General features: G+C 46.3%; 1 long non-coding RNA gene across 1 annotated transcript in view; it reads left to right on the forward strand.

Annotated features, from left to right (window-relative positions):
- Positions 1 to 933: 933 nt before the first annotated feature.
- LOC310742528 overlaps positions 934 to 24,340 on the forward strand; it is a 48,471-nt gene continuing 25,064 nt past the window's right edge. Inside the window, exon 1 of the long non-coding RNA XR_014538512.1 lies at positions 934 to 1,072. This is a non-coding gene — a long non-coding RNA (uncharacterized lncRNA). The remainder of the gene's footprint in view (positions 1,073 to 24,340) is intronic.

Below are 24,340 nucleotides of genomic sequence, written 5' to 3' on the forward strand. Positions count from 1 at the left end.
TCAATTAATGAGAAAAGAAATTGCATTTGAAAATTATCAAAGGGGAAGAAAAAACACACACTAAAATTCACATGGGTTGGGTTCAGTGGTTTCAGTTGTGATTACCTTACTTTTGAGGTGGCTGAAGGGTATTCGTAAATGTCCTTTCTTTCATGGTGCAAAACATCTCACCAGCGGTTTGCACTCTGCAGCCTTCCTGGGTGCCTGTTCTTCAATCATATTCGCACCAGGAGTGCCAACTTAAATAAAATAATTGGGGGGGGGGGCAGGTAAGCTCCACCCAGCAAAATTGATCATATGACACAGCACATGCACATCATTTGAATGACAATGTCCATTAACTTTGGGGAGACCAGGCCCCCTCAAATATTTTATGGGGTGGGGGCAAAGGGACCTCAGCCCCTAGGAGTTGGCTCCTATGATTTGCACCATACATTTAAAGCACTTTCATTGATCTAACAGTCATGGAGAATCATAGGAACTGTGGTTTGTCAAAGGTTCTGGGAATTGTAGTTCTGTGAGGGGTAAACTACTGTTTCCAGGGTTCTTTGGGGTAAGCCATGGCTGTTAAAAGTGCTTTGTGCATATGGGTAGTATGGAAATGAGGTAGGGTGACATGGCCATATCATGTGCCAGTGGTCAGCCAACAAACTTTGAACATTTTGTTCATCTGCTGAGATATTCAGCTGGACAGTTCAGCTGTTTTGTAAAAGCCCAATGGAGAATATAACTACAGAAAAACACAAACACATGAGGAAAGGAGGTCTTTTTTAAAAAAATGTCTGGGCCGTTTAAGTAAATTTGGCAGAGAGAATGAGGCTTTATGTACACAGAGTGTTTGGGAATGATAGTGCAGGCGAATGTAATACACCATGCCATAGCTAGGGCAAGGTACACTGAGCTTAATAGATCACACAGCAGGGAACTGGGGCCAGCAAACACCGATTTGCACACTGTAAGGCATGTTGAAAAGGGCTTGCAGAAGACGCCGACCGTGCCGTGAGCAATCGGCTTTTCACCACTGGATGCCTGTTGACATTACCATAATGCATTCCTTTGGAGCAGCTCCCAGGTATAGTCATCCCATTGCTTTATATAAAGTCTCGTTTGGGTACAAACATGATTTGGCAGCAACAAACGTGTGTCGGGGTCAGATTAGCACTGAAACCCTAAAAAGCAGAGGGAGCAGGGAGCTGGACCTTAGTACAGCCATACGTTTCTCCTCCCTCCAGCTGTGTGTGTGTGTGTTTAAATTTTGTTTTCCTCTCCTGTGAATATCGCCACCATGCAATAGCTGATATAGTGGATCAGTGCTACTTTCTGCCCACTCATGATTAGAGATGAATGGATCAGTCAATTTTGGTTCTCCCAGTTTCTCATGTCTCCAAACATGGTCTCCATATTAAATATATGGAGAGAGAGAGAGAGAGAGAGAGAGAGAGAGAGAGAGAGAGAGAGAGAGCCTATTGCTGCAGAAATATGGAGGAAGAATAAAATATAAGATTGGAAAAATGAGATTAGGTGGATCATTGGCCTGATACAGCAGGCTGTTCTTATGTTCTTAGGTTCCAGACCCCTTATCCTGAATGAAAGATCTAAGAAGAGATGGACAATGTACAGAGATAGGCATTTGGGGTCTGCTCCTTGGCTAGGAGCTTGCCAGTGATCCTCTCCAGCTTCCTCTGCTGCTCTACAGAGGGGCCTTCAGAATTCTCCTTGGTCAGAGCTTTGCTTACATTTGGCTGCTTTTAAGGAAGTGAGTATAACATGTAGTTGGGCCCTGGACTGGGTTTACAAAGTTATGAAGCAATGCACTCCATGCTCGTTTTCTTTTAATTCACCAGGCCAAGTTGCAAAATAACCGTTCCTCTGGGCAATCCTTTTACAGGGAACCAGAAATAATAATTCATACTCATGACAAGAAAGAAATAGCCACAAAGGAGCCACAATTTCAAATACAATTGTAACAAGGCAGCTATGGTGCCATAAATCAGGTCCCCAAAGAGGTGCTGTCAGGTTGTTCATTAGATTAGGTACAACCATTTTATTCTTCTTAAAGCAAGGGCAGATTTAGTGTCTCCAAACTTTCCAATTTTTATTTCCATCAAGGAGAAGCTTACCAGGGTAGCAGGTGGGAATTTGGCCACTGCATGTGAATCACTCTGTCCGAGAATCTGTTCTGTGTTTCCTATGCTATGTAGGGTAATAAAATGCCTTTACAGCCAACATATAACTTTTCCCATAATGTATATACTATAAAGAACGCACTTTCTCTTCCCCACTTGAAAAGTGATCCTGTGAGAATCATTTTAAGAATCTCACCAAGATTTTTGTTGCTAACTGCAAGGATTCACAAACAATCCCCCTACCAACCCAAGAAACATCGAAAAACTTACAGAAGTTGGAATTTGGTTTTTTCAAAACATGAGTATTAAAATCTGAATTTGAGTTCTAAATATCCAGGCATCTTCCAGCAGAAAAAAAAAGTGGGGATGGATGTTCAGTCTATAGGAGAAGGCGAGAGGTGGGATTGCAGGACCTCTCCATTGGCTCAGTTTAGAGACCAGCTACTTCCCATATAATGTTCCGTTTGGGCCACTTGCACCCAGTACTCCATGAATCTCATCCCAGAAGATGCCAATTATGTTGTAGACCTTTCCCATTCGAAAATGGTCTCCTTTCTCCCTTCCTGCCCAGAGCTGCAGGAGTGAAGGAACAAATTGCTCTTGCCAGAGGTCTGAACAGATCATTTGCAGCGGGCATTTGAAATTAGTCTGGGGACCTCAGGCTGCTCATCTGTGCTCTAGTATATAATGATATTCTATGCCAGGGATGGGGAACCTCAGGTTTCACGAGCCAGATGCATTCATCTCTAGGACCCTTGAGACTCTCCTCAGGCCACACCCCTCCCCTGGGCCACCCTTCTTCACCAGCCCTACTTCGTACTTTCCTGTCCCCTGTCTGAAATGTCTCCCTGAACTCCAATGATGCTTCTTGGTTGCTGGGATGAAGATAGAGGTGCTCATGTGTAGAAGCTCTCCTGCTGTCCAGATGTAAACTTTACATGCATTGCTTTTGCCTCTGGCCCTGCCCAGAGGTTGCCCAGAAAGTAATATGGCCCTTGGGTCATCCATTCTGCTTCTAAAATTCATAAAATTAGTTCAGTTAGTAGAGCATGAGACTCTTAATCTCAAGGTTGTGGGTTCAAGCTCCACATTGTTTGCTGCACTGCAGGCGGTTAAACTAGATGCCCCTTGTGGTCCCTTCCAATTCTATGATCTGTGATGCACTATAATATATTTAAAGAGTAGCCACACTCTTGGATTTCAAAACAGGGCAGGGTATTGCTTGAGAACATTAGTTTAGAGAAGATGGAATAGAGGCCTTGGCAGAAGATCTTGGCCAGAGACCTTAGGTTTGCAAACAGGGATGTTGCAGATGTGCTGTGATTTCTGTTTTCTGTATGTATGACATGTTGGTGCACTTAGATTATAATATTGTGGTTATGATTTAATAGATAGAATATAGGGTGCGGCAGAAGGGGAGAAACAATAATTCCATGGAAAACAGGGTGGGAAGTCAACAACGATAAGGAAAAAAAGACATAATTGTATTTTGATTTCATATGCTAAAAATGTTGACATTTAATAAAATATATATTTTTTAAATGTTAGTGTGTGTGGATTTGTGAAGAACCATAGAATCATAGAATTGTAGAGTCGAAACAGACCCAAAGCGTCATCTCGTCCAACCCCCTTCAGAAGACAGTTGTTTGAAATACTTTGGATATTAAATATAATAATAATAATAATAAATTTTATTTATATCCCGCCCTCCCCAGCCGAAGCCGGGCTCAGGGCTGCTAACAACAATAAAACAGTACAAAAGTACAACACAACACAACACTCTAAAATCATTCATTATAAAATTAATTCAAATCAAGCCACTGGCAACCATTGGGCCAGAGCTCCGCGAAGGTTGCCGAGGGAGGGGGTCAGGCTGTGCCCTGGCCAAAGGCCTGGTGGAACAGCTCTGTCTTGCAGGCCCTGCGGAAAGATGTCAAGTCCCGCAGGGCCCTAGTCTCTTGTGACAGAGTGTTCCACCAGATCGGAGCCACAGCCGAAAAAGCCCTGGCTCTAGTTGAGGCCAGCCTAACCTCTCTGTGGCCTGGGACATTCAAGATGTTTTTATTTGAAGACCGTAAGTTTCTCTGTGGGACATACCAGGAGAGGCGGTCCCGTAAGTACGAGGGTCCTAGGCCGTATAGGGCTTTAAAGGTTAAAACCAGCACCTTAAACCTGATCCTGTACTCCACCAGGAGCCAGAGCAGCTGGTATAGCACCGGGTGAATGTGATCTCTCAGCGAAGACCCCGTAAGGAGTCTCGCTGCAGCATTCTGCACCTGCTGGAGTTTCTGGGTCAGTCTCAAGGGCAGCCCCACATAGAGCGAGTTACAATAATCCAGTCTGGAGGTGACCGTCACATGGATCACAGTGGCTAGGTCAGGGCGAGAGAGGTATTCCCCTTTTACCTACACTGTTGGTCCTGTTGATGCTTGTTTTTGTCTTTCTAAGAAGAACAAAATCCCGCCAGTGATGGGTTTGTACCAAAATGTAACTACGTACCTGAAGACTTGATCAATGCATTTGAAAAGTCGTCGTGGTAGAGTCCCACCTAGACAGCATCACTTCAGTGGCAGTCTGCCTTTTCTCTCACCTGAAATAATCATCACCACCATCATCGTGATGCAGAAAAATAGCACCTCAGGGTGATGCTGCTGCTGCGAACTTTCTCCTTGAGCTGCTAATTGTCCCCATTCAGAGAGGTTATTTCTTTTACATGCACAGGACTCCACCAAGCGATTTCTTTGAACGTTTAGCTTGGCTGCCTGCTACAGCAGCAGCAAATCTCTTACATGTCATGGGGAGTTTAGTGAAACATGAAACCTTCCTTCTCCTTCTTCTCAGTCCATGTGACAAGACTCTCCGGCAAATGATCTGGCGGAGTGGGGATTGCAACGGCTTTTAATTTCTGACAGCCTTGTCGTGACAAAAAAGAGCAGTTGCCAAATGTGAACGTGTCACCCCATCCTGAGAGTGACATTGCAAAGTAGCATATTAGCTTTTTTAAAAAGAAAAATTTGAAGCGATAATATTCCAGGCCTTGAGAGTTCCTGGGGATTGATGATTGGCTGGGGGAGTTGATGGCCTGAAGCAGAGCTCCGGGCTGTTAAGCAAGATGGTCATTAATTTCCCAGGAAATGGTTTGGTCGGAGGACTTCATTGCTATTATGGGATAATAGTTTTCAAAGACATGAGTTTTTGGGTTGCTGTTTCCTCCAACTCCCATCCTTAATTTTGTTGGAAAATAAGCAGTCTATTAGGAAACCTTGAGACTTGACTACTGTAATGCACTGTACCTGAGGCTGCCCTTGTACCTGGTCCAAAAGGTATAACTACTGTAGGTTATTGGCAAAATGTTACTATGTTGTGGAAAGAGCTGCACTGGTTGCTGATTTACTAACAGGCCAGGTTCAAGGATCTTTTGTTAATTCATAATTCAGCATTAAGGTGTGCCTGATTCCTTATGCTCCACCTCAGTCATGGAGTTCTTCTGATGGAGAACTTTTGGTTTCCCTGCACACACCACTGATTTTTGGTTTACTGAAGACCAAGGGTGAGTGCTACTCAGAAAAGACCCACTGAAAGCAATGAGCCCAAGGTAGTAACTTTGATTTATTCAAATTCATTCATTTCAACGGGTTTACTCTAAGTAGGACTTACATTGGATGCAATCCCAAGCCTTTAGTGTGACAAGCCTATGGAAGAACGGGCGAAATAGTTGATTTCGTATTTATAAATCATGACATATGCTCATGCTGTTGTTTGTTACATCATTGCATCGTTGTGGTGTGTTTTTGAGCAAATAACCTTCTTTTTGCCTATCTTGAAAAAGTCAATAAAAATATCCCTCCCTCCCCAAATTATAATAATCAGTACCACAATTTGCAGAAACTCCTGGATCTAGCTTTCCAGTAGATGACCAGATTGTGAGAGGCATAAATCCTCTATCCCAGCTCAGATGGGCCTCAGCAAGCTCAACTGGAGCTAGCTCAACTGGAGGTGGGGAAAAAATCCTGTAAAAGTGTCTTAATTTTAATGTACTTTTCCTAAATGTGGGTACCATCCAAACTTCAGGTGCTGCTCAGTAGGGCTTAATGGACCAGTGGGGCCACTGCTGCATCTGCAGCCTTGCTCAACACATTGATAGTAGTGGAAGGTGAGCAAATAAATCACTGCAGCAGCCGGGAGGGGATGCTGCAGTGGGGTCCAGCTCAAGCCCAATGCCACCAGAACTACCTTTGAAGGTGACCCAGAAACTACAATTAATCCAGAATGCGGAAGCTAGACTGGTGACTGGGAATGGCCACCGAGACCACATAACAACGGTCCTGAAATACCTATATTGGCTCCCAGTACATTTCCAGGCACGATTCAAAGTGTTGGCACTGACCGTTAAAGTGTTAAATGGCCTCAGCCCAGTATACCTGAAGGAGCATCTCCACCCCCATCGCTCAGCTCCGACGGCCTTCTAGCGGTTCTCTTATTGCAAGAAGTGAGGTTACAGGGAACCAGGCAGAGGGCCTTCTCGGTAGTGATGCCCGCCCTGTGGAATGCCCTCCCATCAGATGTCAAGGAAAGAAACAACTATCCGACTTTTAGAAGACACCTGAAGGCAGCCCTGTTTAGGGAAGTTTTTAATGTTTATCATGTTTTTAATATGCTATTGGGAGCTGCCCAGACTGGCTGGGGAAACTCAGCCAGATGGGTGGGTTATAACTAATAAATTATCATTATCATCCTGTTTCAGGGCATTTTTGGTCACTGCCAGTGTTGGAGATTCTGATGGGACCACTTCAACCGGCCCACTTTGGGCAGGTGGAAGGGGGAGCAGGCACCACTCCTCAGGCGAATGTGGGAAAGTATGTGCAGACAGACACCTCCCCCCAATCCCACCCCCAGCCCAGCAGAAAGGAGCTTTGGATTCCACTCTGTCCCAGTCTGTATTTCTGCAGCCATGTTGCGAGAGTGCAAAATTCAGTATTTCTGGTAGGGAGAAATCCATATTGCAGTGACTTTCCTATTCTTCCCCCATCTTGCGTGAAGAACCCCTAGTGGACTGAAAGGGAAGAAAGAGAGAGAACAGGGCTTTCCATCTTTCTATAGCAGCTGTCAGAAGTGATCACTGAGACAACCAGCCAGAGGCTCCTTTTGACATTGAGGTTTATATGTGCTCAGGAAGTGGGCCAGTGGCATACCCTCCATTAATTACAGGATCTGCTTGTGGGGAACAAATCGGAGGAACTCTATGCTAGAGCTGACACCGGAGAGATATAGATAGATGATAGATGATAGATAGATAGATAGATATAGATAGATAGATGATAGATGATAGATAGATGATAGATAGATATAGATAGATAGATAGATGATAGATAGATAGATGATAGATAGATAGATAGATGACAGAGAGAGAGAGAGAGAGAGAGAGAGAAGCCACAATCATGATGTCAAGTCAGCTGATCTCTGATCTCCTTTTTCAAGTTCTGGACATCTGACAATCGCACGGAGGACTCCTGGAGTCAAACGTGACCTAATTGATTTTCCAGCAAAAGCAAGTGAAGCCATACAACGAAGGAGATGAATGATGGACATGGGATACAGCAATTGCTTCAATTACTCTGATTTCATATCAGACCCACCCGGGAAGGAGATGTGTTCTCAGCTCTTGCCCCTGTCATATCCACGATGAAATGGATGCCGGAGGGATGGCAGTGACAGGAAATAAGGTGAAACATGCCAGCAAAGGAGAAATTTACTCATTTGCCGGCTCCATTTTGACCCTTCAGGGCTGTCATTGCACATCACCACAGATGCAACTCACCTTGGAGAAGTCAGATGCCCTAACTCAGAGGAGGGGCAGGATATCCGTCCACCACAACCGAGAGGTGAACGGACATGTACATGTTTTGAGAAGATCCTGAATGCAGACCTGAAATGGCTTAGCTAATGTTTGGATCCTTCTAGGCTGCACCCTTTCAGGAATCAATCACGTGTAGGAATGTATCATGTCATGAGAAAAGGCTTTTGGCAAGACCGCAGCATGAGAGAGGATAGTAATAAGGGCAGTGGGCTTCTTTTTATCGGGCATGAATGTATATGTGTAGTTAGAATTCCCACCTAAACTGGTGAGGCTCCACTATTATATCCACTTTCTGTTTTATGCTAGGTGAGACAGTAATAGTGGAGCCTCACCAGCAGTTTGTGGGAATCCTATGTGCAAATCTTGCATCTCAGCAGTACAACACATGTTTTGGATGCAGAAGGTCCAAGAGTCCTTCTCCAGATCATCTTCCACAGAAGACGTCTGCCTAAATCTTTGGAGAGCCACTGTCAGTCTGTGTAGACAATGCTGGGTGTCTCCAAAAACTTTTACACATCACTTGGGAAGACAGGTGGACTAATGCCAGTGTACTGGAAGAAGCAAAGATCACCAGTGTCGAAGCAATGATACTTCAACATCAACTTAGTTGGACTGGTCATGTTGTGCGGATGCCTGGTGATCATCTTCCAAAGCAACTGCTCTATTCCAAACTTAAAAATGGAAAGCGTAATGCTGGTGGTCAACAAAAGAGGTTTAAATACTCTCTTAAAGCAAATCTTTTAAAATGTAGTATAAACACCGACAACACTGGCCTGTGAGCAATCCAATTGGAGAACAGCCTTTACCAAAGGTGTTGTGGGCTTTGAAGACCCTCGAACTCAGGACGAAAGAGAGAAATGTGCTAAGAGGAAAGTACACTTGGCGAACCCTCACCATGATCAACTCCCGCCTGGAAACCTATGTCCCCACTGTGGAAGGACGTGTGGATCCAGAATTGGCCTCCAGAGTCACTTACAGACTCGCTGTTAAGACCGTGTTCATGGAAGACAATCTTATTCAGCCGCCAAAGAAAATAAGAGGAAGAAGGACTTGGCATATGACAGTGTCTAATACCTGCTTTATGTTTTATGCTAAGTGAGAGAGTAATAGTGGAGCTTCACCACCAGTTAAAGTCACTGTCATGGGACTAGCACACCCCAGCTGAGAACTTTCGGAAGCATTGTTTTCACTAGCTGCTACGTAGTGTTCCTTTCAACTGGATAGTCCCATGCAGGGGTAATGACTCCTCTGGGATGAACCCCCCTTTGAACCCTCCCAATATTTGTTACTGGGCAGAGCACCCACAATGATCATCTGGGCATCACTTTTGATGTCATGATGTCGTATGGGATGCCTGGATACGACACTATAGCGCACAATACCAGGAATACAGCAGCTCCTCCTCCTTCTGCGGCATCATTTGGATTTGCTGGTGACACATGGTGGGGGGAAAAGAAAAGGCAAGATCTTGTATGAAACTGCACTGGGAAGCCGGTTTGTGTGAGAATGACGATCCAAAAGCTCAATCTGATCTTCCAAACAGTTTCTTGTATTGTGTCACCGAAGGCCAAGGCTTTTAAAAGGGGACACTTCTGCGTTGACATCATGGCAGCCTTTTCTTCTGAGTGCAAGAAGCCTTAGAGGAAGAAGCAAAGAGCCACTTTCACAGCAGCCTTCATTATGTGCCTCTCTCATTGTGACCGGTAATGGCTTTGACATTTGCAGACTTTGCTTCGAAACCATGCCTGGCAGGCGGCAGCAGCAGCAGCAGCAGCTCAGGAAGAAAATAAATAAATAAATGCCAAGATGGCCTCTTCACGGATGGCTTAAAGAGACAGCAAAACCTCATTGTTTTCACCTGCTTACAGAATGACCACTTCTCTTGGCTGGGGATCACGAGAAAGCCTGTCTTGCTCTGATAAAACCCTCTGGAGAAGAAACCGTCAACAGCTCCAGTGGTTGACTGCATGAAAGGAGCAGGTGTTGAAGATCACAAGGAGAACCCCTAAGAAAGGGTGAGGTTTCACTAGACTAGATCAAGGATCCATCTAGTCCTGGGTTGGAAGGTCTTTTCCAGAGCTAGGGCCACATTCCCTTCTGGAAAACATTCCAAGAGCCACATGCCAGAAATGGCCAGGGCCACAGGTAAAATTGTGTGGAACAATACATGCAAATTTTGCCTTTGTAGAGTAGGCTAGTTTCTGCATACCCCGCCACAGCCCACAGTGGCACTATAAGAGCCAAGCAAGGAAAAAACACTCAGAGAGGGTATAAGGAGGGTTGTGGCCTGGGGGATGTGTCCCGCTGTTGAGGGATTGTATCCTTGGAAGAGTGCTGAGGGCCAAATAGAGAAGCTTGGAGGGCTACATGTGGTCTACTGGACCTGAGGTTCCCCACCTCTGGGGGAGGAGGAGCTGGTATTGTGCGCTATAGTCTGGCCTATTGTTGACTTGTGGAAGTCAGCTAGTCATCTGGAAGTCATCACACCTCAGCCAGTGTGATGTCTCAGCAGAGTATGCAGTGCCCCAGCAGAGTCTTCAGAGATTTCCTGCTCCCGGCAGAATAGCTTCTTCCAGAGTCCATGCAGCGGCATAGCTAGCTGCTCCGGCACCCAGAGCGGCGGGGGCAGGGCCAGCCACCCACTGGGGGGCGGGACGATCTTCCCACAAGGGTGCCGTGGCAATCTGTCCACAGGGGTGCTGCGACGAACTGCCCACAGAGTCTACCTGGAAGACACATGTCCCACACTGCTGTTTTGGGCAGCACTGGGCCCCGAGCCTCTGCGTCACTCCCAGGAGAGACGTGTAGCTCAGGCGCGCTGCAGGCCAGGCCCGGTGGTAAGTGCTGCCCCCTACGGTGTGCCATTTTGTCACCCCCTCAGGGATGATACCTGGAGCGAACCACACCCCCCACCCCACTTCCTATGCCCCTGAGTCCATGGGAATGGTAAATCTGGGTTAAACAGTGGCGTAGCGTGGGGGGTGCAGGGGGGGCCGGCCGCACCGGGCGCAGCATCTGGGGGGGCGCGCTTGCCGCCTCCGGAGTCGCCGAAGAGCCTTGGGCGCAGGCTGTCTCGCGGAACCGACGAGCTGTGCGCGCGTCTAGGCTGAAGGCGTATGGCAGGCAGCGGCTCTCAGCGCTCGCCGTGGTCCCCGTGCGTCAGGGCCGCGGAGGGCGCACCAGGCAGCCCCTCCTCACAGCCCCGCCGCCGCTGCAGCTGCTGGGCCATGTTGCATTTTCCTCGCCTCTCTGCCCTCCTCCTCCTCCTCCAGGCAAGCGGCGTCGTTTGGGCGGCAGCGCCAGCGGCAACTCGCCTCAGATCACCTGACACGGACCCGCCGCCGCCGCCGTGGCTACCTTACCGTAATACCCCAGCCCAGGCAGCAGCAAGAAGAAGCTGGCAGCGGCAGCAGGTTAGGGGTTAGGGGGCGCAAATTACTTGCCTTGCCCCGGGTTAGGGGGCGCAAATTACTTGCCTTGCCCCGGGTGCTGACAACCCACGCTACGCCGCTGGGGTTAAACAATGGTGGTGGTGAGATGGCATTTTGATGAGGATGACATAATGTCACTTGAGAGGCCACCTTATCGCCTGCACACCCATTAGGTCGCTGTGGTCTGCAAGGCAGTTTCTCCACCAAGTTCCAAGGATCTCATAAGCCTGATCCATAGTAACTTAGAGCAGGGTTTTTGCTGTGGCTGCTCCTGTTCTGTGGAACAGCATTCCTATCAATATATGACAGCTGTCCACTATTTGCACTTTCTGGAAACAATTTAATATATTTTTGTTACTAAGGCTTTTCCAGCTGCATGAATAGGTCTCTGCCATGGTTATCTGCTTTTTGTTTTTTGTAGTCACTTGCTGTCATTCTCTGTGTTAATAACATATGAAGAGCCTGCTGGATCAGACCAATGGCCCATCTAGTCCAGCATCCTCAGAGTGGCCAGCCAGATGCCTGTGGGGAAACTCACAAGCAGGACCTGACTACACTGGTATTTAGAAGGTTGCTGCCTTCAAGTGTGGAGACATAGCAGAGTTTTAAAGACGATTCCCCCCCCCCAGCTGCTTTTAATGTGTTCTGCACCTCTCGTTGAACTATGTGTGTAAAGGTAAAGGTAAAGGGACCCCTGACCATTAGGTCCAGTCGTGGCCGACTCTGGGGTTGCGGCGCTCATCTCGCTTTATTGGCTGAGGGAGCCAGCGTACAGCTTCCGGGTCATGTGGCCAGCATGACTATGCCGCTTCTGGCGAACCAGAGCAGTGCACAGGAACGCCGTTTACCTTCCCACCAGAGCGGTACCTATTTATCTACTTGCACTTTGACATGCTTTCGAACTGCTAAGTTGGCAGGAGCAGGGACCGAGCAACAGGAGCTCACCCCGTCGCGGGGATTCAAACGGCCAACCTTCTGATCGGCAAGTCCTAGGCTCTGTGGTTTAACCCACAGTGCTATGTGTGTGTAAGTTGATAAATAATGTGTATGCTTAGGGGAAAGAAACTTGAATAGATGAGCACCTCCAAGTCCACAATAGGCTTCCATGTGGAAGCAGGGGCATCTTGCCCATAGCGGCAAGTGGCGCCAGGGTGCCAGGGCACCAAGTTCTGGAGGGCACCAGGGAAGAGGAGGAGGTTGGACGCAGTGCCTCCCAGCATCAGCTCGCTGCCCTCGGCCACCTCTGCCATGCCGCACCAAAGCAGCGCCACACCTGGAGCCTCTGTCTGCCGTGGCCACTGCAGCATGGGTGGCAGGGAAGAGGCAGAGGCTGGGTGAAGCACGGTGCGGCGCCTCCCGGCATTATCTCGCCCCTCTCACCCACCTCGCTGAAACAGCACCGCGCCCAGACCCTCCGCCTCTTCCCTACCGGAGGAGCCGCCCTCCAGCCACTGTCTGCCTCCTCCAGCCCTGCAAAGCTGCCGGCAACCCCATAAAAAGGTCGGCAACTCTGGGAAATGGGAGGCGGGGTGGGTGGCGCTGGAGGGATCTTTGCACCACGGTGCCGGATATACTTAAGACGCCCCTGTGTGGAAGAACCCTCAGCCCCATCAAATTTGGATCTAGGGGAGTGCTGATGCTGGGCGCAGATCTTCTGGGGTGCTGCAGCAGACGCTGCAACTATGACATCCAATTGAAGGTGAGAAGCGGAGGGGGGCTTATTTTGGTGTTGCTGAACTTTTGAGGTGCCAGGGTCTACCCCTCACCCCATATTTCTCTCCAGTGCCTCCTGCTTTGCCCTGGATTAGTCTGGGCATCAGGAGGGCTCTTAGCTCTGTCCTGTTTCAAAGTTGACAACACAACAGCAGTGGATATTGGAGGGTGTGTGTGTGAGAGAGAGACATCTCAGTATTGGATTGTGGCTGATGTGTGTGCACTGCACAACCTCTAAGATTAATAGCTCAGAGTCAGGAAAGGAAGCATCTCAGACTGACAGCCCCATCTTGACCTGATGGATGAGATGTCCAGCTTAGCTCGGTTATAAAGCCAACAGCTTTGCTGGGCCATGGCTTTCGGAGATAGCAAATCCTACCCCCTCCCCATTTGTAACATACCTTATACTGAACACCAACACAAATTGAGTATTGACTTCACTGGGGGAGGAGGGATGCATCTTCTTCTTCTTCTTTTATTGCCTTCCTAACAGCTTTTGAGTCTGTTCTTCTTGGTTAAGGTATCTTTCCATTGGGCGTCCTCTGATTATCCAGGCAATTGGTGCAATGCCTAGGCGGCAATTTTTGCAAAGCCAGATTGATCCACCTATATACAATGCGGCAGGAAATCAAAGCATCCTGATTTCATGGCTCTTGATTGAGGCACTTGGGGGCTGGAGAGGGAGCGTGACATTTGCTCTCATCTTTTGGCTATTATTAGACCTCTTTGTCATTTCAGGCAAGCCAACATTCTCGGCAGGATTAAGCAACGTTCAGTAATACTGGGTGTTTGAGATGAAAGGTGATGGGGGGAAAAACAATGCTGTTCAGCTAGATCTGTTTGATTCTGTTGTTTTCTGATGTGCCATGAATAGTGTTAGCTGTGAGTTGTCAAAACTACCTGTTTCAGGAATGAATCTGCCCAGTTCATAACGCTCAGGAACAAAACAAATCAAACACTGCCCTGTATAATTCTTCTGCATCTCAGGATGGGAAACGAAGTATCCCTGCTAGCCATCTTATACTCCTGTGTGTGTTTATCGGCCAGGAAAACTGGCCACTCCCTGTTGTCTCGAAGTCTCAATGTAAATTTCTCACTTATTGACTATTTTTCATTAGTTGCAGCTATCCTATCCCCTCTCAGTCTCCTGTTTTCCAGGCTAAACATACACAGCTCCTTCGACCATTCCTCATAAGGCTTGGCTTCGAGACCCTTGATCATCTTAGCTGCCTTCCTCTGCACACGTTCCAGCTTGTCAACATCCTTCCTAAATTGTGATCTGGATCCTTCTGCCTGTCCATTTAGGACCTGTAGCTTCCTTCACTGTCTATCCTGCTTCTGTCTTTCTTACTGATTCCCTTCCTCTGTCTTTCCTGCTATCACTGTCAGCCTTGAAGTTTGCTTTGCTGCCATCCGTTCCTATCTATCACCAGGACCCCCCTTTCCCTCTCCCTCTCCTCCAGCCCTGTTATTTCTTCCCTCCTCTTCTTCCTTCTTCTTGAAATTTAATGGCTTAGCAAAGGAAACCATCTCCTTTTTTCATTCCCACCTGCCAGCTCCTCCCATTCTCTTTATCATCTTCTGGATTGGCCCATGGTCACTGGATATCTGCTACTGACACCTTAGGTTGACATCTACCAAGTTTCAGACTACATGCCCCACCAATCACATCCAGCACAGCTGTTGCAGTCTAAAACATCTGGAGGGCACCAGGTTGGCAAAGGCTGCCATAGGTAGGCACCGGGCCCCACAGTATCCCACAGTAACCGTCTGTTGGCACCACCACTGCCAGGAGGAGAGAACTCTCCAGTGCTGACCCCTAACATGTAAATGTCTCTTTCAGCAAAGCTACAGTTTCTTTCCCAATACTGCACATCAAATATTTGTTCTTTGCTTCATTAGAATTTATATGGTTTGTTTTGCTTTTAAATCTCACTATCCAAATGTAGTGGATTTATTGAGCCTGCCAACCTTATGAAAATAGTTCTGATCTGAGCCAACATGGGCTTTTTTTTTTTGCATCTTCAATGGTTGCGATATGGTAATAAAGATGCAATCCTATGCAAACTTTCCTTAGAGTAAACCCCATTCAATTGTGAGGTTTATTCATCAGATTAAGAATATATGAAGCTGTTTTATTCCGAGTCAGACTATTGGTCTGTCTAGTTCAGTGTTGTCTATACAGATTGATAGCACTCTCTAGTGTTTCAGACAAGGATGTGAGTGGCACTGTGGTCTAAACCACTGAGCCTCTTGGGCTTGCCAATCAGAAGGTTGGAGGTTTGAATCTCTTTGACGGGGTGAGCTCCCGTTGCTCTGTCCCAGCTCCTGCCAACCTAGCAGTTCGAAAGCACACCAGTGCAAGTAGATAAATAGGTACCACTGCAGCGGGAAAGTGAACGGCACGGTGTCCCGTTGTGCCTGAAGTGATTTAGTCATGCTGGCCACATGACCTAGAAAGCTGTCTGTGGACAAACAACAGCTCCCTTGGCCTGAAAGTGAGATGAGTGCCCCAACCCCATAGTCGCCTTTGACTGGACTTAATTGTCCAGGGATCCTTTACCTTTACCTGCCCTACCTGGAGATGCTGGGGATTGAACCTGGGAGCTTGTGATGCAGAAACTCTGCCAATGAGCTTGTCAGGCTTCAGGAAATCGGCTCCCCTTCCCACCTTTGCCCATAGATAAGCAGAACAAAGGAAAAGGAGTCTTCTTACCAGTTAGAAACTTTAATGATCACAGCAGGAGAACAAAGAATCCATTTCCTAGGAATGAAGGTGCTCCCAATTAAGGGTTCCACCCACTTCCTCCCTAGTCATCCATGTCACTACAGCATCCTGTAACCTGAGCTTTCTGTGCTCTTATCTGCTTTTCTTGACCTTGGGCTATCCAGTGACTGTGAGTCTGTTAACTGTCTCCCAGTTTTTCTTCTTCATCCAGTATTTCCCAGCTTCTGTCTTTTGAACTATGTTCCTGTGCAAAACCACTGTTCCAAATACTGTCCTCCTGCTCCTGGGAAGATTCAGGATCAGGACCATTCTTCCTCAATGCAGCCCTCCTCAGCAAGGTCCCTGGCAGATCTAGAGATATCCCCCCTGCATCCTTTGGGTCTCCTTGGGAACAGAATGTGAGACTAGATAACGTATTTTCTCTGATCCAGCAGGGCTCTTCTTATGTTTTGATTGCAATGTAAAGCTCTGTAAACCACTTCATACTGCTTGTGGAAACTCACATGGCCGAGTGTTTCTCCATGCAAAAATTCCTTGCACATGGAAAACTAGCAGGTCAGGGAGCAGTGTAGACTGCGCCCAGGCTATTTAATATGACCTCTGAGGAAACATACATAGAATTGTGTGGTAAGGTTGCAGATGAATCTAGCACAGGGTGCCTGTCAGTGATCTAAGACTGAGGGATCAGTCCTTCAGCACAAAAAAACATTGTCTTCAAAGGATATGCTTGATAAACCTCCTCCCCTGCTTGCAGCAAAGCTAAAGAATTATTAAGCCCCGGCTGGGCCATCATATTTGGTTTGTGTTGCTGCAAGGAAAAAGTAGGTATAAAAGGAGAATTCCCTGGATCCCAAGATCCAGGTTTGGGGCATCCAGGTTCTTGTGAGAGAACCTCTGCATATATTTAAAATCACAAAATATGCAGCAAATTAAAGCATAGAAATATAGGCTGATAGACTGTTGAAATATGCCCTTGTGAGCTCCAAACGTCTTTCCCTCTTCCCTTAGCATAGAAAAAGACCACACATTTGACAAGCTAAAAATGGTTTACTTACAAACTCTTCAAAGGTCAGGTTCATGTGCTTTTACATCCATCAATCAGAAAGGTTGCACAGGAAGTAAAACCTGGCTTAGTTACAGTGGTGAAAGTTCCTAAATTATTGTTATAGGAACTCAAAAGTGGCTTTTGATAGCCATGTGGCTTAGCCTCTTCACATGCTGAACTTCTCAGGAAGATTGAAAGGGAAAGAAGCCTTGATTACCTAGTTCCTCCCAATGTGAACTAAGTCTGGCAGGACAGCTTATTCTATGGTCTTAACCCCTTCATGCATTAATTAGACTTAAGCATGCTGTTTATATGAGACTGTTTATCTCACAATTTGATGGGTCACAAGTTGTTTGGATTGACATTAGTTCAACTTTTATGTGAATTTTAAGAATGTTTTAAGATCAAAGACATATTTTAAATTGTACTGCTGCATATCACCTTTAACTCTGCATATATTAGGCCTTTATGCTCTCTTCCACGTTTTGCATTCCCAGCTCTGAGGGATCATCATAATTATTCTCCTTTCGTTCTGTCAGATCCACCGGGAGTGTTTTCATATGGCAGATTTTGCTCTTTAGATATAATATCCTTTCTTGTTTTACAATTCCCCTGTAGCTTTATTCTGTGACTTTCCTTGGACCATGCAAGAGCTGCTGAAATGATGGTCTCTTATGCAGAGGCATTCCAGAGGCTTTGCATTAACTTATCTATGTTCAAAGAAGACATGTCCTAGCAATTGCAGGATTGTTGCATATTAGGGTCCTCCATCAAAGGGTTGCATTTTCATTCATTTATTCAGTGAGTGAAGTCCAGCTGCCTTTAGCCCATCATATGCTTTCCTGACAGAAGTACATTAACCACTCATGTCTCTAGGCTCCATGTGACTACATCCTGCTTCCTTGATCCTCATCCTTACACTCCAAGCCTCCACAGCCCTCACACCTGGATGCACCACAGCACTTCTTGCATCCTTAAATGTGAGTCCCCATCCAAACTCACCTCCTATTTTTCTCACCAAAACCACGTGGATTTGTAACATTTCATACCTGACCTTTGTTCCTTGGCAGCAGGCACACAAACTCCTAAGGGTTTTTGGACCCCTCAATAAACTATACCCCCATAAGTGGATCATAAAGGTAAAGGTAAAGGGACCCCTGACCATTAGGTCTAGTCGTGACTCTGGGGTTGTGCGCTCATCTCGCTCTATAGGCCGAGGCAGCTGGCGTTTGTCCGCAGACAGCTTCCGAGTCATGTGGCCAGCATGACTAAGCCTCTGGCGAACCAGAGCAGTACACGGAAACACCGTTTACCTTCCCGCTGGAGTGGTACCTATTTATCTACTTGCACTTTGACATGCTTTCGAACTGCTAGGTTGGCAGGAGCAGGAACCGAACAACGGGAGCTCACCCCGTCGTGGGGATTCGAACCGCCGACCTCCTGATCAGCAAGTCCTAGGCTCTGTGGTTTAACCCACAGTGCCACCCGCGTCCTGGGAAGTGGATCATACAACCATTTAAATCAGGGATAGAGAACCAGTGACCCTCCAAATGTGGTTGGACTCCAGATCCTGTCATCTTCATCCACCATGGCCAATGGTCAGCAATGTTGGGAGTTGTAGTCCAGAAACATATGAAAGCCATGGGTTCCCCATCCTGAAATTCAAATGAGAGTGATGGAGAAGAACTTGGTTTGTGCATTTAAATTTTTAAATAGAGCCTCTTTAGATTTTTGTTGTGGTTACTTGCCACATTTTCAGTAATTTTTTTAAAAAATAAAATCATTCTATCACTGGATGGCAGTAGAGCTATAATACAAATTTATAGACACACAGATGCTGCAGAGATGCATCAGAGGCCATATTTATGTTTCTCTGTATATTTCTCTGCAGTTCCAGCTTGTATTGTAAGCTTTAAGAAGTGTCAAGCATAGGAAGGCCCTGAATTTCCAGACGGGATTAATGCTGAATATATTTTATTTGCCCAGACACCATAAATAATGGGAGGTGAGGTCTAAAATTCCTCTAAAATTTTTTTTGGGGGGATATAGATGGCTCCAAACTTGGCAGAGTATTTTTTAAAAATGTAACTTTCTTGCTATGTTTTAAAACTTACTTTGCACGGCAGTTCCTTTCCAGCTGTAATGTTACGGTATCCTATTGTAGAAATGGATAACCTAAGTGCAGGGAATGGATGACCGCCGTTCCCTTACTATGCCTCTCTGTATTATCTTTGCAGCTCTCTGAAGGTGAGGCACTCTCCTGAGCTGTGCCCCTCCCCTCCCCTGCTCTGCACCCTTCCTTGTGTGTTTTTGCCTTCCTGGCATGTGTCCTTGAGCTCAGTGGGTAGAGCAGGTTCTGTCCCCAGCATCTCCAGCTCAAGAAGAACTGCTGCCAGCCAGTGTAGGTCAGCCTTTCTCAAACTTTGGTCCCTTGATGTTCTTCGACTACAACTCCCATCATCCCTAGCTACCAGGACCAGAGATTATTGGAGCTGTAGTCCAACAACTTCTGGGGACCCAAGTTTGAGAAAGGCTGGTGTAGACACCACTGAGCTAAGTATAAGGCACCTTCCTGTGTTTCTGTGTTTCCAGATCAAGTGCCAGAGACAGGAACATAGTCAAAGATGGCAAAGCAAGGCATCATTTGATGTTGTTGTATCAGATAAGTCCATGCAACACAACTTAGAGCAGGGATTATATCTAGCCAGCCAGGCTCCTATTGGTACCTCAAGCCACATGATCCAGACTGAATTGAAGAGTTCTGGAGCTTCCATCATCCCTGATCATTGGCCATGAAGGTCGGGGCTGATGGGAGTTGGAGTCCAGTATCTGGAGTTCCCCATCTCTGGTGCACACTGACTGATAGCAACTCTACATGTATTCAGACTATTCATGTAGCTCTTCAGACGCTTCATGGTGCTGATAACACCAGGGGTGCAGGTGTTAAATGGAGATACTGGGTTGAATTTTAGACTTTCTACATGCAAGGTGCTTTACCTCTGAACTATTACCCTGATTGTATGCCTGTCATCATGCTACACAACCAATAAGATGTAGCTGTAAGTGGCCATCACTTAAGACAAGTGACGGCATTGGACAGTGAGGGCAAATGAAACTTGCAGGCCAATTCTTTTGCAAAGAATGGCGAAAAGTGGTTGAAAATGTTCACAAAAAACCAGTGAGCCATTTCAGCTCAGTCTTTATCCCCACTGTTGCTATGATTGCCTGTTTTATTCTGCTGTATGCTGAAGTCTCAGGACAGTTTCCAATGCAGTGTTTAATCTGCGACAGCTCATTTAAACATGCAAGGCCATCACCTGTTGCCTGGCATAGTTGCTGCCTTTTGAATAGTTAAGGGAAGAAGCCAGATTTGCAAGGGACTACAAGAATGCTGTGATCTGCTTCTGCTTCCTCAGCAATTAGGCCAATTTGCGGAGTGCAGATTGAGACCAACACAGCAGGCTTATGGAGGCATTTCAGATGTTTGCTGGAAGGAGTTCACAGGGAAGGAACACTGTCAAAGTAACCGCCAAATGCAACCAGAACCAACAAGTATGACAACAGAACAATCGCCTGCCCCCAGAATAACTTTGTTTCCCTCCCCATCTCAAATCAGTGTCTGATTATGCCTGAACTGCAGCCAAAGTCTCTCCCTCTCCCTCTCTGCTGGCACATTAGTCAGAGCTTTGACAAAGAGTAAAAAAAGAAAAGAAAAGGGGAATAAGACAAAATAACTTTCGCAGCAGCAGCTCCTACAAGAACACTGAGAATATTCATTGCCAAACAGGTACCCTAAATAACGAGACAATAAGGCAGAAAAGGGACAGTTCCACCGCAAGCGATGGAAGAAGGAGACAAAATTGTCTTTCTTGCTTGTCTTCCCTGCTGGCTTTCATTCAATTGACTGGCCGGTTTCCTTTGCTTTACAGCTTTGTTTGCACTATGTCTGTTACTTACTGATGCTTGCCTCGCATGCATATGCTGCATTGGTGCTTTTCCCTGGTTGGCTATATAATAATAATAATAATAATAATAATAATAATAATAATAATAACAACAACAACAACAACAACAACAATAATAATAATTTATTATTTATACTCCACCCATCTGGCTGGGTTTCTCCAGCCACTCTGGGCAGCTTCCAACAGAATATTAAAATACAGTAACCTATTAAACATTAAAAGCTTCCCTAAACAGGGCTGCCTTCAGATGTCTTCGAAAAGTCAGGTAGTTGTTTTTCTCTTTGGCATCTGGTGGGAGGGCGTTCCACAGGGTGGGTGCCACTACCGAGAAGGCCCTCTGCCTGGTTCCCTGTAACTTGGCTTCTCACAGTGAGGGAATTGCCAGAAGGCCCTCGGCACTGGACCTCAGTATCTGGGTAGAACGATAGGGGTGGAGACGCTTCTTCAGGTGTACTGAACCGAGGCCATTTAGGGCTCTAAAGGTCAGCACCAACACTTTGAATTGTGCTCAGAAACGTACTGGGACCCAGTGTAGGTCTTTCAAGACTGGTGTTATATGGTCTTGGCGGCTGCTCCCAATCACCAGTCTAGCTGCCGCATTCTGGATTAGTTGTAGTTTCTGGGTCACCTTCAAAAGTAGCCCCGCGTAGAGCACATTGCAGTAGTCCAAGCGAGAGATAACTAGAGCATGCAGCACTCTGGCGAGACAGTCCATGGGCAGGTAGGGTCTCAGCCTGGCTACCTATGCCACTGCTCCCCTCAGCTTAAATATATGACCTTTCACACACCCTTTCAAACACACGAATTATGAGAGGATCCCAAACTTCGCAGAAAGAGAAAGAAAGAGAATGAGAGAGGACCTGAAGTACAGGACAAAACGTTTATCAATACAGGATGCAGCATTTTACAATGAAACATGGGACAACCCTGTATTATACAGGACAGGTGGCAACCCTACTAATCCACTGGTTCCCTGTCCCTGTTTCAAGGCATTTCACTTGGAGTTGGAGTGGGGGGGAGAAGAGAGGATGTCCTTCCAAAGCAAGCCTAGCCAGTGGAAATGTATGGTTGAGCTCCTCCACAGGTTTTGATGTTGGCACTGAAAAGTGGCTTGGATGAAGCCATGGACTTGCATTAGCAACGACAGAAGGCTCGCTTAAGTGCCGCAGTGACTAAGGGCACGTTGCTTGATCATAAAGCAGGGTTTGAACATTTAAAGGTTTTGTTTTTTGTTTTTTAAAAAAGTCTTTTGCCACTTGCGGCCTCTCCAGCTGCTCTTGCAATAAAGCAGAGGTCAACGCAGGCCCCTTCTGCTTATAAAACATCTGCTAAGTTGAAGCAGGTTAACGACAAAGTGCAGAGCTGTCTGTTTCAAGCGGGGAACTTAATGCATACTGGAGAATTGCCTTCATTGCCCTTGATTGCGAAGGCAAAAGAGTTGGCGAAGCTGGCTCAAAGCGCCTTCTACGTTCACTTCTCCTTTGCAGAGCAGACACCTCTATTTCTCTTTCTGAAGGATGCACCAAAATAGCCCACCGAATTTTGCCCCTCTGTTAGGAGGCAGAGGAATGGGGTGAATGGGGTGTTTTTAAGGTGTTTGGAGAACAGTCCTGAAATGTTTCTGGATAGCTTATCTTTACCCTGTATACTTTAAGGAAACAGATTCTCCAAGTGTCCCTATTTTCCAGGGATGTCCCTGATTTAGAGAAGCCATCCTGGTTTCTGATTTGATCCCAGAATGTCCTGCTTTTCCTTAGGATGTCTCTATTTTCATTGAAGAAATGTTGGAGGATATGGAGTCATCTGTCCCCATAGCCATCTGAAGGCAATCCTGTATAAGGAAGTTATTTTTTAATGTTTAAAGCTTTATTATGTTTTTATATATGTTGGAAGCCACCTAGAGTGGCTGGGGCAACCCAGTAAGATGTGTGGGGTATAAATAGTAAAATTATCATTATGGAATGGGATATCCCCATTTTCATCAGAGAAATGTTGGAGGGTATGAAAAAACTCTCTGTCTCCCATTCACCCCCTATCTCCATTCACACTATGATCACACTTTAAACAGTCCTCTAAATAATTCTGGGAGCTGTAGTTTGTTAAGGGTGCTGAGAGATGTTATGAAATCCCTGTTTCCCTCTCATCCAATTTCCAGAGTGGTTTAACAGTCAGACCCTTTTCAAAAGGAACTCTGGGAATTGTACCTCTGGGCAGTGAAAGGAGATTTCATAACAAAACTCTGCATCTTTAGCAAACCACACCTCCCGGAATGCTTTGGGGAAGCCAAGAATGTTTATATGATCATAGTGCTTTTTATGTATGTTGTGAATGTGGCCTAATTCAGTCTCTCCCTCTCCTCCTCCCCTCCCTCCCTCAGTGGGAGAGAAAGCGTGTTCTCACTAAAGGAGAGCACGTGTTGCGGATGGGGCCTAGCAAGACACCCCATAGTTGCCAGGCAGTATAAGATAGAGGGGCCTGGCAAGGATTGGCTGTTTGAGTTGCTGGGATAAAATGGATGTTGCCAATTTGGGGGTGGGAACAGGTTATTTAAACAAGGTTCACAGCAAGCTGCTTTCTCTTTCAATGTGGGAACCGGATCACGTGGAGCACTTGGACTGTCTGGAGGACAGTGATGCAATCTTCTCATTGTCTGGTTACATTTCTTTATTTCCCCCTTCTTTTAATCCTCTTTAGTCCCTTAAATAATTTAATTCCCCTTTCCTATTCGATTTCCCACCCCATCCCTTACCCTGCCCTGTGGGAAGATTCTCCCGGTATCTGTGGCTTGCCTTTCCCAATAGGGAGAGAGTCCCCGTTAGGGGCTTTCTTTCGCAAAAAAGGTTTCCCCCATTTCTCCTGTTGTAAATTGTGGGGCTAGTCAGGGCTGTTCCCAGCTTAGCTGGAATCGCTTTCGTTTATAGCACCCCTGAAGGTTGGCTTTATTTGAGTGTGTGCAGCGCTGTTGGCCAAATTTTAATCTAGCCTTGGGCGGGAGCACTATATTGAGTTCCTTTAATATTGCTATGAGACTAAGATTCTCAAGAGCAGAGGCAGGGAGGCCTATTTGGCCTGCACATAACTTCCAAGCCTAAGTCTGCTACAGGTAGCAGTTAATTTTTAAGTCTCTGACCTCTCTATAAGAATGTACCTGCTTGCAGGCTCAGTTGCTGCTAATGTATATCTGAGGCAGACAGGGCGGCAGAGGCTCTCTGTGCCTCCAATGACTATGAGCACTCTGTATATGCTCTTGAACTATGCTGTTTCTGAACAAGTTATTTTCACTAAGTTTGTTTTGCCCTGATAGTGGCGACTGCCATTTTAGAGACGAGCCATTGTGGGTTAGTGGCTAAAGAGTAGGACTAGGACCTGGAGACAGGGTTCATATCCCCCTCTTAGCCATTGTTATAACAAAACAAAACAAATTGCTCCTTTTGGGCTATTCTCTTGCTGGGTAGTTCGGCCCATTTGTGAAAAA

The sequence above is a fragment of the Podarcis filfolensis genome (genome assembly GCF_964270895.1).
Source record: "Podarcis filfolensis genome assembly, chromosome: 9".
Classification (NCBI taxonomy): Eukaryota; Metazoa; Chordata; class Lepidosauria; order Squamata; family Lacertidae; genus Podarcis; species Podarcis filfolensis.